The 15,030-nt window shown below is 54.9% G+C and overlaps 1 long non-coding RNA gene across 3 annotated transcripts; it reads right to left on the bottom strand.

Moving 5' to 3' along the window:
- Window positions 1–3,886: 3,886 nt before the first annotated feature.
- Window positions 3,887–14,823, bottom strand: LOC125149836 (uncharacterized). 3 transcript variants are annotated; one of them, XR_007146083.1, is made up of 8 exons: window positions 14,691–14,823; window positions 13,795–13,888; window positions 12,613–13,575; window positions 12,365–12,484; window positions 11,783–11,968; window positions 10,093–10,803; window positions 9,624–9,698; window positions 3,887–4,071 (listed from the first exon to the last, which is right to left on the bottom strand). It is a non-coding gene; the product is annotated as an uncharacterized LOC125149836 (long non-coding RNA). The 3 variants fall into 3 exon arrangements; XR_007146085.1 differs by having other exon boundaries at window positions 14,744–14,819; XR_007146084.1 differs by lacking the exon at window positions 9,624–9,698.
- Between the last annotated feature and the right edge of the window lie 207 nt (window positions 14,824–15,030).

Below are 15,030 nucleotides of genomic sequence, written 5' to 3' on the forward strand. Positions count from 1 at the left end.
GCGGGCAGGTGCAGGAACGTGGACGCCAAGGGTAACCTCTGGGGTTAGCGGCAGAGCAGTCAGCGCTGACCTTGGCAAGTGCCTTTTGGGTGGAGCGGCCGGGGCCAAAGCCTGTCTGCACTGGGCCCAGGAGATCACGGGAAGGGGCGTGGAGAGAGAGAGAGAGCCCTTCGATGATCCATGTCAGGAAGTGTGCCGGAAGGGGGTTGGAAAAATGGGGCTGCAGCTGGGGGGGGATTGTGGGGCCAAGGGGTGGCTTTTGGAAATACGGGGGACATTCCCAAATATTTGTTGCCTGTTGGTGGTGACCATCCAGGAAAGGAGCAGGCAGCTGATGACTGGGGAGGGCTGCAAATGGGGTAAAGCTGTGGAGACACTTGGAGGCCCCCGGGCAGGAGGGGGACAGCTGACCGATTGATGGCCGTGAGTGCAGGGAAGGCCGCGCAGGTGGGCGCAGTGGGGAGGGCGGTGAATGTAGGGCTGGGAAGTCCTCTGGTGGTTTGTTTTGTTTTGTTTTTCAGAGATGAGAAACAACCATGATCTGAAAGGTTCACCTGGGGCCAAGGTCATGAGGCGAAGCCAGGACAGCGAATAGGAGGAAAGGAAGGCGGGGGACAAAGGGTGTAGAGATGAGACCGTGAGCCGGTGAGAAGAGGTGGGGGGTAGGGGAGGGAAAGGAAGGGAAGGGGGACCAAGGGTCTCAGGGGGCAAGGAACTATGGGTGTCAAGGTCGCAGAGGGAGTGTGTGGAAAGAGGGGAGGTGGGAGCATAGGAGGCTAAAAATGGATGTCACGGAGGGGCATCCGGACAAAGCCAAGACCCATGCGTGGCTGTGGAAGGGGAAGTGGGCAGAGGCTGAAGGGCCTTTGGGGGAGAGGATTTGGGGGGGCTCGCAGGCGAGGCCAGGTGAGGGAAGGACGAGGGCAGAAGAGAGCCCCGGAACGGCCCCGCTCATCACAGGGGTCTCTGCCTTCCCGATGGTGGGGAGTGGGGTTGGAATGTTCCCGGGAGCCCGGCTCGGGCAGCAAAACAGAGGCTTCCCGGGGCCTCGATGCAGACCATCTTCTGTCCCGCAGAGCAAGGACATCTAGATGGCCGTGGCAAAGACAACGGTCAAAGTCTGCTCGCCTGTGTGCGCGTGTGTGTGTAAATACACCTAGCACGAAATTCACCCACTTAGCCTTCTTATTTACTTAGTAATTTATTTGTTTGTTTAATAACTAGAAGTTTGTACCTCTTAATCCCGCATTGTCACCGTTTTTAGTGGTTGGGGGCGCCTGGGCGACTCCGTCGGTTAAGCAACCGACCCTTGATTTTGGCATAGGTCGTGATCTCACGGTTTCACGGGTTTGAGCCCCGCGTGGGGCTCTGTGCCGACGGGGCGGAGCCTGCTTGAGATTCTCTCTCTCCCTCTCTGCTCCTCCCCCCGCTCGCTTGCACGTGTGCTCTCTCGGTGTCTCTCAAAATAAAGAAATAAACTTCAAAAAAAAAACAATTTTAAGGGTATAGCTCAGTCGTGTCGAGTGCAGTCACAGCGTTGTGCAGCCGATCTCTCCAACTCCTCTCGTCTTTCCCAAATGGGTCTCTGCCTCCATGAAACACACTAGCGCCCCTCCCCCTCCCCCTGGCACCCACCCTTCTATTTTTATGTCTATGAACTCCTCTGTGTGGTAGCAGGTGCCAGAATTTCCTTCCTTTCTGAGGCTGAATAATATTCCAGGTACGGATGGTACATTGGGTCGATCCATCCATCGACGGACACTTGGGCTGTTCCCACCTTTTGGCAATTGTGAATGATGGGTGCACACACATCTCTTCTTGGTTGTTTGTGTGTTTCTGGAAAAATTTTTTTAGTTGTTTTTTTTTTTTTAATTTTTAAGATTTGCTCCGTTTGGAGAGACAGAGCGTGAGCGGAGGAGGGGCAGAGAGCGGGGGAGACACGGAATCCAAAGCAGCTCCAGGCTCTGACCTGTCAGCACAGAGCCCGACACGGGGCTCGAACTCACGGACCGTGAGATCATGACCTGAGCCGGAGTCGGACGCTCAACGGACTGAGCCACCCAGGCACCCCTATAAGATTGTATTTTTAAACAATGTCTACATACAACATGGGGCTCAAACTCACAACCCCAAGATCAGGAGTCGCGCGCTCTACTGACTGAGCCAGCCCGGCACCCCTCTTCTGTTTGTTTGGGTTTTTTTGATAGTAGCCATGTGTTGTCAAAGGTCGTTGGCAAACATTGCCTCATTTGGTGAGGCAAGGGGATCCCAGGTGGAAAGGGACAGCCCGAGCGGCCTCCCTGGCCTCCAGGGAGCCTGGGGACAGAAACAGCAAGTGACTTGTTTGGCCGATGAACAGGAGTGTGGTCAGAGGCGAGGCTGGAAATGCCACTGGGTGAGGCCGACCTCGGAGAGCCTCAGGTGCTCGGGGAGGGACCTGGATGTCACTCAAGAAGTGATAAGGAGCCCCTGCAGGGCTCTGAGCCAGAAGCAAAGGGACCACAAAGAAGAAGACTGATGAACCCTAGGGTGAGGGACAGGATGGCCGGAGGGAAAGAAATGGAGGTGGGGAAGCCACGAAAGGGATTCTTAGACCGGAAGAGAAGAGATGACGCTACTGGGAGCATCCCACCGCCGTCAGTTCTGACTGCCGTGAGCCCTCACGCGGGCCCAGCCCCCACCAAGCAAGCCCTTTGTCTCAGTGAACCTGGTCAGGTGGGCACATGGTCGCCCCAGTTTATAGACGAGGAGATTGAGGCTCAGAATTTAAGTAACTTGCCCAAGGTCTCAGCGCCAATAAGTGGCAGGGCTGTGACTCCCACTCCAATCTGTTTCCCATAAGCCCACAGCATTTATTGAGCATCTACTGTGTACCAGGCCCGCGCTGGGAACTGTTTGATACCAAATCCATTGCTTGGTTTTTTAATTTCAAATTTTTAAATTTACCTACAAATTAGCATATAGCGCAACAGTGATTTCAGGAATAGATTCCTTAGTGCCCCTCCCCCATTGAGCCCATCCCCCCTCCCACCACCCCTCCCGTCACCCTCAGTTTGTTCTCCATATTTACGAGTCTCTTCTGTGTTGTCCCCTTCCCTGTTTTTATATCATTTTTGTTTCCCTTCCCTTATGTTCGTCTGTTTTGTCTCTTAAAGTCCTCATGTGAGGGACGTCATACGATTTTTGTCTTTCTCTGACTCTCTAATTTCACTTAGCATAATACCCTCCAGTTCCATCCACGTAGTTGCAAACGGCACGATTTCGTTCTTTTTGATGGCCGAGTAATACTCCATTGTATCTATACAGACCACATCTTCTTTATCCATTCATCCATCGATGGCCATTTGGGCTCTTTCCGTACTTTGGCTGTTGTCGATAGTGCTGCTATAAACACGGGGGTGCATGTGTCCCTTCGAAACAGCACACCTGTATCCCTTGGATAAATGCCTAGTAGTGCCATTGCCGGGTCGTAGGGCAGCTCTCTTTTTAGTTTTTTGAGGAACCTCCATACTGTTTTCCAGAGTGGCTGCACCGGCTCGCATTCCCACCAGCAGTGCGGAAGAGATCTTCTTTCTCCACATCCTCGCCAACATCTGTTGCTGCCTGAGTTGTTAGTGTTCGCCATTCTGACAGGGGTGAGGTGACATCTCATTGTGGTTTTGATTTCTTTTTCCCTGAGGATGAGTGATGTTGAGCATTTTTTCATGTGTCGGTTAGCCATCTGGATGTCTTCTTTGGAGAAGTGTCTGTTCATGTCTTTTGCCCATTTCTTCACTGGATTATTTGGTTTTGGGTGTTGAGTTTGAGAAGTCCTTTACAGATTTTGGATACTAACCCTTTATCTGCTCTGTCGTTTGCAAATATCTTCTCCCATTCTGTCGGTTGCCTTGTAGTTTTGCTGATTGTTTCCTTCATTGTGCAGAAGCTTTTTATTTTGGTGAGGTCCCAGTAGTTCATGACCCCCAAATCCATGGCTTTGAACACCTACTCTGCACTGGCTCAAATAGTGGCCAAGCTCCAAGCTGCTCTAAGACTGGACGCGTGACCGTAACTCACCACTGAGTGGAGAAACTGGAGAACAAATGGAAAATGGAGAAATCAGCTAAGCCACGAGGGCTACAGTAGCACACACAGGAGGACTCACCCAACTTGGAGTCAGCCTGGGCCTTGGAGGGTAGGTGGCCAACTGAAGAGGGAAGAGGGAAGTCCCAGGAAATTACAGACCAGCTGAAACCTCCCCTCCCCAACACACAACTGCATCGTCACCCAGCAATGGTGGTCTCCCAAAAAGCAGAGCTTGGGAAGGCATCAGTCACATGCAACTGTGATTTCTGTAGGCAAGTTCATACACTCAACCCAATACCAAATGTTGGGTCACTTACCAGGGCTTCTGTTCTTTTATTCAACATTTAATCAGCTCCTACCAAGTGCCAACAGAGGGGACATAGGAACAATACAGGTGTGGCTCCTGTCCTCATGGACCTGTGGCCACTGAGGGTCATAGATGTGACACACACAGCCACAAGAGCGGTGGGTGCCAGCAGCCCGTTGGTGGGGAGGGCAATATGCGTCTGGGCATCGGGGACAGCTTCCCCCAACGAATTCTGCCACCCAACGCATGAGTAGGAATTGTCCCAGCAACGAGGTGGGAGGAAAGAGTCCCAGCCAAAGAAAACAAGGGCCCGGGGGCATCGAGGGAATGGAAGGGGAAGTAGAAGGAGCAGACAGACTGGCAGGTCAGGGTTTCCGATCTGTTTAGACTTTCAAAGGTCAAGGCAAATAGGGCTTTAACATCAAAGACATTTTAACAGGCGTAGAATCTTTGAAACGTTTCCTGCTGCGTTCTCTCTTTGAGTCAATAGTTTTGTCTCTCTCTAGCATCGCCACCACCATGAAACTTAAACCACGAGGGTTTTGCCCCACGAAGGGACGGTGGGTAACATCTGTAGCACAGAGAAGGGGGAGAAGGGGGCCCAACAGGAGGGGAGTCCTGCAGGGGTGTGGAAGACACTGGACCTGAGGAGGAATGGCGAGCCTGAGGGCCCCAGAGCAGAACGATTCAGACAGGTTTAGGGGATGTGGGGACATCCAAGATGGTGCCTGGGCCCCCCAGGAGGTGTCCACGTTGGCCCTGACACTGCATCCCACACGGTAAGGCTGCAGCAAAGCAGAAATGGCTAAGGGTCCCCAAGCAGAGGGGACTGAGCACAGTGTCGCAGAGACTGTCACCGCAGCTGAATGGAGGAAGCCCAGGATCCGAAAGGACCCACCGAGGGCATTGTGGATTGAATTACATCCCCCCCCAAAAGATACGTTGAAGTCCTAACCATCCCACCCATGCGTAGAGGAGAGGTCACGGGCAGAGACCGGAGCGATCCATCTACAAGCCTGGGGCCACCAGAAGCTTTAGAAGCAAGGAAGGATTCCCCCACCCACCCCGCCCCCGCCCCCCTCTCAGGGTCCTCAGAGAAAGCGTCACACTGGCAATACCTTGATCTCAGACTTCTAGACTCCAGACGCGGAACAGATTTCTGTTGTTCTGAGCCACCCAGCTCGGGCACTCTTGTTTGTTACGGTACCACCCCCAGGAACCCAATACAGGGGGAAGGATGCTGGACCCCGACGTGAGAAGTGCGGCACAAAGTCCGCAGTGGACCTCGGCGAACGCCCACGCGATGCCCCCAGAGCAGCGCGCCCCAAACTGCCCCGCCTGCGCAGGCGCGGGGACAGCACGTGGGACACGTCACTCCTTCCCAAGTCCCTTAGAGACCGCGTGAACCGTTCCACACAGCCAGGCACCATCCGCAACGGGATGAGAGAGACCCCCTGCCTGCAGAGGAGCCAGCCTCACAAGGTGTTGGGGCTTCGAGCTGACCGGATGTCTGCCGACCTTCGGTCCTGTGACCCCCACCTCCTCCACGACCATGACAGCGGCAGGAAAGGGGGCGCGAGGGCACGCGGCGGTCACTGAGAGGAAGAGCAAGGTTTCTCCCACACCTGGGTCCCAGAACGTCCTTTTTCATCCCACTACTCTCCTTTTTATAAACAGTCCCTGCGGAATTGGGGCACCTCTTTAAGCACGGGGCGGAGGACAGGCTCAGAGGCAGGAAACTGAGGCGGGGGGTGGGGGGTGGGAATCGGTGCGCCTCCAGATGGGGTGACCTGATTTGCCACGAGGGTGTTTGCTGGGGCATGACTTATGAAAAAGCAAAACGTTGGAAGCAACCTAAATATCCGACCATATGGCACCGGGAAAATATGTAATTGTAACAGGCGGCCGTTAAACTCGTGCTAAGAGGGGGCGCCTGGGTGGCTCCGTCGGTTAAGCGCCCGGCTCTTGATTTTGCCTCCGGTCAGGATCTCACGGTTCATGGGTTCGAGCCCCGAGTTGGGCTCTGCGCTGACAGCGTGGAGCCGGCTTGGGACGCTCCCTCCCTCCCTCTCTCTCTCTCTCTCTCTCTGCCCCTCCCCTGCTCGTGCATGAAGGCTCGCTCTCACTGTCTCAAAATAAATAAATAAACATTTATACATAAGTAAGTAAATAAATAAAATCGTGCTACGATTGTTTAATAATATTGGAGAAGGTTACGATAAATGCTAAGCAGGGGTAGTAATAATAATATAATAATAATAATAAGCCTAAAAACGTATCCCAGCATGACTCCAGTGTTTATGTGACGTTACTGCACCAGGCTGACTGCTTTAACAGACAACTCCCAGAGTTCAATGACTTAACACGACAAAGGGCCATCTCATCTTCCTGGAACTATCATGGGGAGGTGGGGTCTCTGCTCTACCGGGGTCATTCAGGAACGCAGGCGCATCCCAACTACTGGCTTGGATGCCCCCTAGGGTCTTGGAGTCCTTCGCTAAGTCCCCTGAGCTGCGGGAGGAGAGACGGCCCCGGGGGATCAAAAGATTTTACGGGCCTGATCCAGAAGCGGGTGATGTCACTTCCTCCCACCTTCCATCGGTCAGACTCTATCACGTGCCCCCCTACCTGCAGGGGCGGCTGGGAAATGTAGTCTAGTCGGGCGCCCGGAAGAGAAGGGAAGTAGGATTTGCTGAACACAGTAAACCCACAGCAGTCAATACACATTGAAAAACGTGCTGCAAAGAGATCATCACATTTTAACAGTAATTATTTCTGGGTGGTGAAATTTAAAGGCATTTAAATTTTTTTTCTTATGATGTGGCTTGGAATTTTTCAAATCTTGTAAAGTAAACATTTAGCACTTTTACAGGGGGGGGGGGACCTTTAATCATTGAGGAAACAGGGGCGCCTGGGTCGCTCAGTCGGATAAGCGTCCAACTCTTGATCTAGGTTCAGGTCTTATGGTTCATGGGTTTGAGCCCTGAATCTGGCTCTGGGCTGACAGCACGGACCCTGCTTGGGATTCTCTCTCTCTCTCTCTCTCTCTCTCTCTCTCTCTCTCGTGCTTCCTTGCCTGGGTCCACCCACTCACCCCTCTCCTAGGTCACTGTCCTGTGCCTTCTCCTCACCCCCCAGACCATCAGCTGTCTCCCCCTGACTCTCTCACCCGATGACCCACCTTGTCCGCAGGACAGAAACAAGAAAAGATCCAGGAACTTCCCCCCAACATCTGCCCCTCCCCCGCCACTCCCGCTGCCCCCTCCTCCTTCTAGAGATGCCCACCCTGCCTCGGGCACCTGCCGGGAGCTGGGAAGAGGGAGAGAAATGTTTAATGGCGGAGTTCGTGTTTAACGGGTACAGATTCATTTTGCAAAATGAAAAAGTTCTATGAGTGGATGTGGGGACAATTGCATAAAAATGTGACTGCGTCTAAAGTGACTGTGTTTTGGGGCGCCTGGGTGGCGCAGTCGGTTAAGCGTCCGACTTCAGCCGGGTCACGATCTCGTGGTCCGTGAGTTCGAGCCCCGCGTCAGGCTCTGGGCTGATGGCTCAGAGCCTGGAGCCTGTTTCGGATTCTGTGTCTCCCTCTCTCTCTGCCCCTCCCCCGTTCATGCTCTGTCTCTCTCTGAACCAAAAATAAATAAACGTTGAAAAAAAATTTTTTTTAAGTGACTGTGTTTAATCCCCAGGGAAGTGTATGGTCAAAGGTGATTAGAATGGTAAATTTTACATCTTGCGTATTTTTCCACAATATTTTCACAAGATCTTCTACGGGCTGTCTGGGTGGCTCGATCGGTTAGGCATCCAACCCTGGACTTCGGCTCAGGTCATGATCTCATCGTTATGATCTCAAGGCTGTGAGATCGAGGCCAGAGTCAGGCTCGGTGCTGACAGCAAGGAGCCCGCCTGGGGATTCTCTCTCTCTCCCTCTCTCTCTGCCCCTATCCTGCTCTCTCGCTCGCTCTCAAATAGATGAACATTTAAAAATATGTCAACTAAGAAAAATTTTAATACAGTGTGTTTTAAAAAGATATATTGAAGGGATGCCTGGGTGGCTCAGTCAGGTGAGCATGTGATTCTTGATTTGGGCTCAGGTCATGATCCCAGGGTCGTGGGATCAAGCCCTGCATGGGGCTCTGTGCTGAGTGTGGAGCCTGCTTAAGATTCTCTCTCTCTCTCTCTCTCTCTCTCTCTGCCCCTCTCCCTCTCCCCAACTCACCCTTTCTCTTTCTGGAAGGAAGGAAGGAAGGAAGGAATATTGAAGTCCTATCCCCAGTACTTCAGAATGTGAACTTACTTGGAAATCAGGTCTTTTCAGATGTGATTAGTTGAGATGAGGTCTTACGTGACTAGGAGGGGCCCTTACCCAATATGACCGGTGTCCTTATAAGAGGAGGACAGAGACCCACAGGGAGGATGCCACATGACTCCAGGGGCAAGCCAAGGATCTCCAGCCCCCAGCAGAAGCTCGGGAGGCGCAAGGAAGGGGGCCAGCCAGAGTCTCAGTCCCTCACGACACTGCTGGGACCCTGATCTCAGATTTGTACACTCGCGAACTGTGACAGAATACATTTCTACCGTGTCCCGCCGCTGGCTTTGCGATATTTTGGTCCTGCGGTCCTGAGAAAGCCACACAGGCCCCTCCTTTCTCCCTCACGTCCTCCTTGGTCTGGGCCAGTCTCGTCCCTTTATATCCCGGGTCCCATGTTCACACCCCACCCAGCCCTCCCCGAGGACCCCAGACTCAGCTCGCTCATGGCCACCTGGTCGTCCAAACGGCATTTCCGAGGTAACTGAAACCAACTTCTCTTCTTCCCCTCCCAGAACCTGTGGTGCTTCCTTAGCTAGAGGCTCCTTCTCCGGCAAGTGACCCTGGCCAGAGCCTCTGGAGTCATTCCTGACTCCGCCTTTTCTCAAAGGCCCCCATCCAAAGATGCCACCTTCCCCCTGCCAACCTCGTCCTCATCCTGGGTCCTTGTCCTCGCTACTCCCAGCTCAGCAGCTGGGGGGCGGTGGGGGGGGCGGTTTAAAATGTAAATCAGATTACGTTCTGCTCAAAATCCTCCAGGGGCTTCCCACCTCTCTCCTGGCAAAAGCCAAAGTCCCCAAGTGGCTGACGCCCCCGCCCCCCCCCCGCCGCGGCGCCCGACCTCTGTCCTCAGTCTCCTGAAGTCATTGCTCACCCCGACTCTGGCCACAGGGCCCCCTTTGCTGTCCCTCAGGGGCCCCCAGGAGCCTGTGCACTTACTCTTTCCTCTGCTGGACACTCTTCATCCAGCTATGCGCGTGAATTGTCCCTCACCGTCCTCCCGCCAAGGCGGTGCTGAAATAAACGTCACCTTTATCCTAGACCACCTCCAGCCCTCCAGCCCTCCCCCATAAGTCCAGAAGGGGGCTGGATGAGATGGAGGAGAAGAGGGTTCCTTTTCCCGCTTGGAGCTGAGTTTAGATTCCCCCCCACCCTCCCCCCCCCACCCCCCCCCCCACTCCCGGGACGAGCCTGTGCGCTTAAAAGTGGATGAGCTGTGAGCCACCCTCCCCACCCCCCCGTGTTCACTCCCCGGCCTAATCCTTGTCCCTCCCCAGACCCATTGCACACGCCTTTCTCAATCTCAGCCTGGGGCCACCCCTCCCCCCCCCCCCCACGGCACCCTGGGCACAGCTTCAAGCCTCAGTGTCTCCATCTGTCAAATGGAGGCTTCCTAGCTGGTTCCTACCATTGTCAAGGTGAAGGGGATGCCCACCGTCCACCGTAGCACCAAGAGGGAGCATCAGCCGACTCCGGAGGGGATCTGATTTTTGATGGTGGCCAAGCTATCGTGCTAAATCCTTCCAATACCATCTCGCCAAATGCTGTCGCTGGACCGGAGAGGACACTGTCATTGTCCCCAGTTGTCTGAAGAGGAAAGCCAGCAGCGGGAAGCCCAAGGCCGTGCGACAGTGAAGGGCAGACCCGTTTTGAGCCCGAACACCTAACCCCGGGCCACACTGCACCTTCCCCCTAGAGGCATATCGGGTTGAAATGCAGAGTCACCACTTCCGGCCTCCATGCCTCAGTCTCTTCATCTGCCGAGGGGGTGGCTGCCACCCTCCTGGACGTCGTTCCCACAGAGAAATGAGGACGCGTGCGGCCCCCCGGGAGCCTTGAGCAATGTCAAGTGTGCAGGGGGCAGCTGGCGTTCAAAAAGTCAGCAAACGCCTCTTATTGCCGTCAAATACACGTCGCATAAAAAGTTCACCTTTGAGCCGCTTTGAAGCGGACAGCTCAGGGCATCAAGTACATTCACACCATTGTCCAGCCGACATCACCATCCGGCTCCAGAACTTTCTCATCTCCCCCAACGGAAGCGGAAGTGCTGTCCCTGGTGACCGCTAGCTTCCCCGGGCCCCTCCCTTACTCTTGAAGAGGAACCTCCTGCCGGCACATCCTGGTGGGACAGGGCGGGGAGAGGAGAAGATGTCAACAGGCCAGCAAACAACAAGGACAGCGCATCCCGGAAGCTTCCGCTTCCGAGGGGGCCGGCCAACCCCGGAGGCCAACCCCCAAGGCCAACCCCCAAAGCCGGGCCAGCCACAGCCCCCCCCCCCCCGCCCGAGGAGGGGCCGCCCCTCCACTGAATGAAGGAACGGACAGATGACCACCACCCTTCCACACAGAAGCCGGGACACCCTCCTGGCCCAGGGTCCCTCCGGAAGCCCGTTCATGGTTAACCTCGAGGGCCTGAGGGTCTGCATCTATAAAAGAGGGCGCAGAGGACGGGTGGTATCTCCCAAGGCTGTGGTGAGAATCGGTTCACGAGGCGGTGGTACAATACGAAGCGGAGGACAGGGTGGCCCCCACTGTTGTTGCTGTTAATTTTATTCCATTCCACCCGCCAGAAGCAGGGCAAAGGTCCTTGTGCACCGGAGGGAAAGGGCTTTTCTATCCAACCTTTCCTCTGCTTCCCAGAACAGCCCAGATGGTCTCCTCACCGACCCCCCCGGAACCAAGTCACTGGGCGATCCCATGCTGGGCAGTGTGGCCAAAGTAGCTAGCCAGATGTCACCTTCGAGGGCTTGCGGTGGGGGGCAGGGGTGGGGGCACATGGGGAGGCAGACACAGGTCTCTTGAGCCAAGGTGGTCAGGGATGAGCACATTCAGCTTCCGGGGAAGGACAATAAAGGGACCCTGGGGGCGCCTGGGTGGCTCAGTCGGTTGGGTGTCCGACTTCGGCCCAGGTCACGAGCTCATGGTCTGTGAGTTCGGGCCCCGCGTCAGGCTCTGTACTGACAGCTCAGAGCCTGGAGCCTGCTTCAGATTCTGTGTTTCCTTCTCTCTCTGCCCCTCCCCTGTTCATGCTCTGTCTCTGTCTCAAAAATAAATAAACGTTAAAAAATAATAATAATTAAAAAAAAAAGATGGCTAACCAGCTAACTTGGGGATGGAGAGATTATTCTGGATTATCCGGGTGGCGATGGTAATCATAAGCATTCTTAAATAATGGAAGAGGGAAGAAGAGTTGGTGTCCAGGATGAGGAAAGGCTCAGTGGGCCTCTCCTGGCTTTGCAGATGAAAGGGAGCCTCCAGCCAAGCCACACGGGCAGCCTCGACACCTGGAAATACAAGGAAAGGCTTCTTCCCCTCCAGCTCCAGAAGGAACACAGCCCTGCCCACCGCCGCCTTGGATTTAACCCAGGGAGACCTGTGTCAGACTTCTGACCCATAAAACTGTAAGAGAGTAGATTTGTGTTGTTTCAAGCCATTAAGTTTGTGGTGAGGCATCACGGCAGTCATAGGTTCAGCTGGTGATGGCGTGGGGGCTGGGAGAGGGGACATCTGGCTTGGGGACTGAGAAGATGGCAATACCATCAACCACAAGAGGCCACAGGACAACAAACACATGGGGACAGGAGTCTGTCTACTGCCCTGACCTGAGCAGCCCAGCCCAGGCCCTCGCTGGGCACAGAGCCCAGGGACCCAGGGAAAAATTGCGGGGCAAGCGTCCTTACATGGTCGCTACTGGAGTGAGGTCGCTGTTGTAGGATGAACGGGGGTAGCAAGATCCCCCACAATTCCTTGGGTCGCATTTCTGCAGCATCAAAACAACCGCACTGTTAAGCTTCCGCTTCCTAAACAAGCCAGAGAAAGAGGATTTAAACCTCAAGGACTGAGGTCAGGGAGCGGTGACAAGCCCGGGGGCCGGGTGGGGTAAGGAATGACACGGTGGGGCCTCAGGGCGGAAATGATGCCTGCGTACCCAGTTTTCCCTGGAGGAGGGAGAGCAGGTGGGACTGGCTGGAAACGTCTCCCTCCTCGCTTTCCACAGCAATTCTTGTTTATTTTTTCTTTCCTTCAAAATACAAAAAAAAAGGCAGGAGGTGGGGGACTGCTCCAGCTCGCGGGAGAAGCAGGCGGCTCATCCCTGCCCGGCCACCCGGCCTCTCCGCCGGCTTCGTTCCCCGCCTCCCCCGGCCCTTTGTCTGGCTCCCGCGCTGCCGCGCACATGGTCCCCTGTCAAATTCCGGGCGGCTCCGGGGGACACGTGTCGGGAAGTCTGCAGCGCCACCGGCCCCGCGTAACCATGGAAACGGCGGCCAATGGGAAGCCCGCGCTGCCCGCGGGGGCGGAGCCGAGCGCGGCCGGAGCGGGCGGGGCGGGGCGCGGGGCGGGGCGCGGGGCGGGGCCGAGGCGACGGGAAATGAGGGCGGGGCCCGGGTCGCCCCCGCCCCGCCCCCGGAGGTCCGAAGTGCGCGAGACGCCCACCCGGGGTTGTCGGTGGGCTTCTCTGTGCCGCGCGGTTTCGGGGACATCTCGACAGCGTCTCCTCGGCACCCCTGGGATTTTCTTTGCCTTGAAGTATAAGGTTAAGAGTCTATACGTCAGTAGATCTGGGTTCAGATCCTACCAGCAACACTTAACTAGCTAGCTAGCTAGCTGGGTGCCTTGCTCAAGTGACTGAACCTTTCTGTGCCAGTTTCTTCGTCCGGTCCGCTGAGTGATCGTAAACCTGTACAGAGATAACAAGCAATTCGCCCAGCGTGGCACCAGCGTGTGCTCAACAAACAGCAGTGACCCGTAGTGAGGTCCTTCTCTCCTGAGCCTCCAGAAAGGAAGACTCCATTTGGGTGTGAAAAAATCCACCCTCTCTGTTTGGGGCTCCTGGGGTGCTGACTTCTGACTCCTTTGCCCAAGGCTGGTTCCAGCAATGGCTCCAACGTGCCTGTCAACAAATGCAAAGATGAGCCTGGGGTCTGTCAGGGTCCCCTTGGCAGCTGCCAGCCTGCCAAGTCCCTGGAGGCTGGCGCAGAGCTGAGCACCTCCAGATTGGGGAGGGGGGGGGTGCAGAAAGAAAGGAAGGTTCGTTGCCAAGGGCTGGGGGCCAGGAAATGATTTTGGCACCGTTGCTGACCAACCGGGTGACCCACACAAGTGTTTTTACCTCTCTGGGCAAAAGCATCTTGTAAAACAGGGAGGATGATACCTGCCGACCTCCCATTCAGTGTGGTGGAGAATCTGAAATGAGGAAATGGATTCTGAAAAAAAAAAAAAAAAAATCCTCTGTTTGTTTCCAAGTGAGCCTGGAAGAGTTCGACAGAAGTGGATGGCAGACTGCACTGGGAGGGACCCAGCCCCTCTCTCCTGGCTTCCCCAGGCTCAGCCCCGGGGCGTAGGACACACATCCCTAGCCAGGAGCTTCAATTAGCAGGAATCTTTCTTTTGCCTTTATGAAGCCGTGGAAAACGCATGCATGCATTCATTCATTCGTTCATTCAACAAAGCTTTCTGTGGGTGTGCTGTGGGCCAGGTGCTGTGCTAGGTCCTGGGGCTGTAAGCAGGGAGCCGAACCCAGTCCCTGCCCTGAAAGAGGTCACTGTCTGGCTGGGGAGACAGACATGAAAGAAAGAAACATGCAAATAAACACATGGCCACAAATATCCATAAATGCCCTGAAAAAAAAAAAAAGGCGCAGGAGCCATAAGCATGAAGGCAATAAAAAACGAGTCTGGGGGGAGAGAGCAGGCAGGGCAGGCCTCCCTGAGGAAGTGACATTTCAGAGGGGCCTGAGGACTGAGCAAGAGTCAGCCTGATGAGAAGGGAGGAAAGGTATTTCAGGCAAAGGGAACAGTGCGTGCTGCCTTGAGGCCAGAGGGGGCTGAGGCATTCACTGAAGAAGGTCTCTGTGACCCAGAGGCCAGTGACTGGGGAGGGGAAGGAGTGGGGGGAGGTGCGGAGGGAGGGGTGGGGGAGGGGTCAGCAGGTGCTGGCTTAGTCAGGCCGGTCCCCTAAGAGATGGTGACACAACATAAATTCATGGGGATTTACATTAAAATATACCTTGTTTTTCAAAGTCATCCCCTGGATTCGGCCAGTGTTCAACCTGGTCTCACCTGCCTTCTGCCTTTTCCAGTCTGAAGGCACCAGATGATTCAGAATCAGATGAGTTTCATTATTACTCAGCACACTCCACTGACTACGACAGAAAAGGAGACGCATTTATGGAAAGATTTGTAACACGAAGATTAGGATTAGGGTTCGGGGGACACCTGGGTGGCTCAGTCAGTTGTTGAGCCTCCGACTTTGGCTCAGGTCATGATCCAGGTCCTGATCTCACGGTTCGTGGGTTCGAGCCCCGCATGGGGCTCTATGCTGACAGCTCAGAGCCTGGAGCCTGCTT

This window comes from Prionailurus viverrinus, chromosome D4 (assembly GCF_022837055.1).
Source record: "Prionailurus viverrinus isolate Anna chromosome D4, UM_Priviv_1.0, whole genome shotgun sequence".
Taxonomy (NCBI): Eukaryota; Metazoa; Chordata; class Mammalia; order Carnivora; family Felidae; genus Prionailurus; species Prionailurus viverrinus.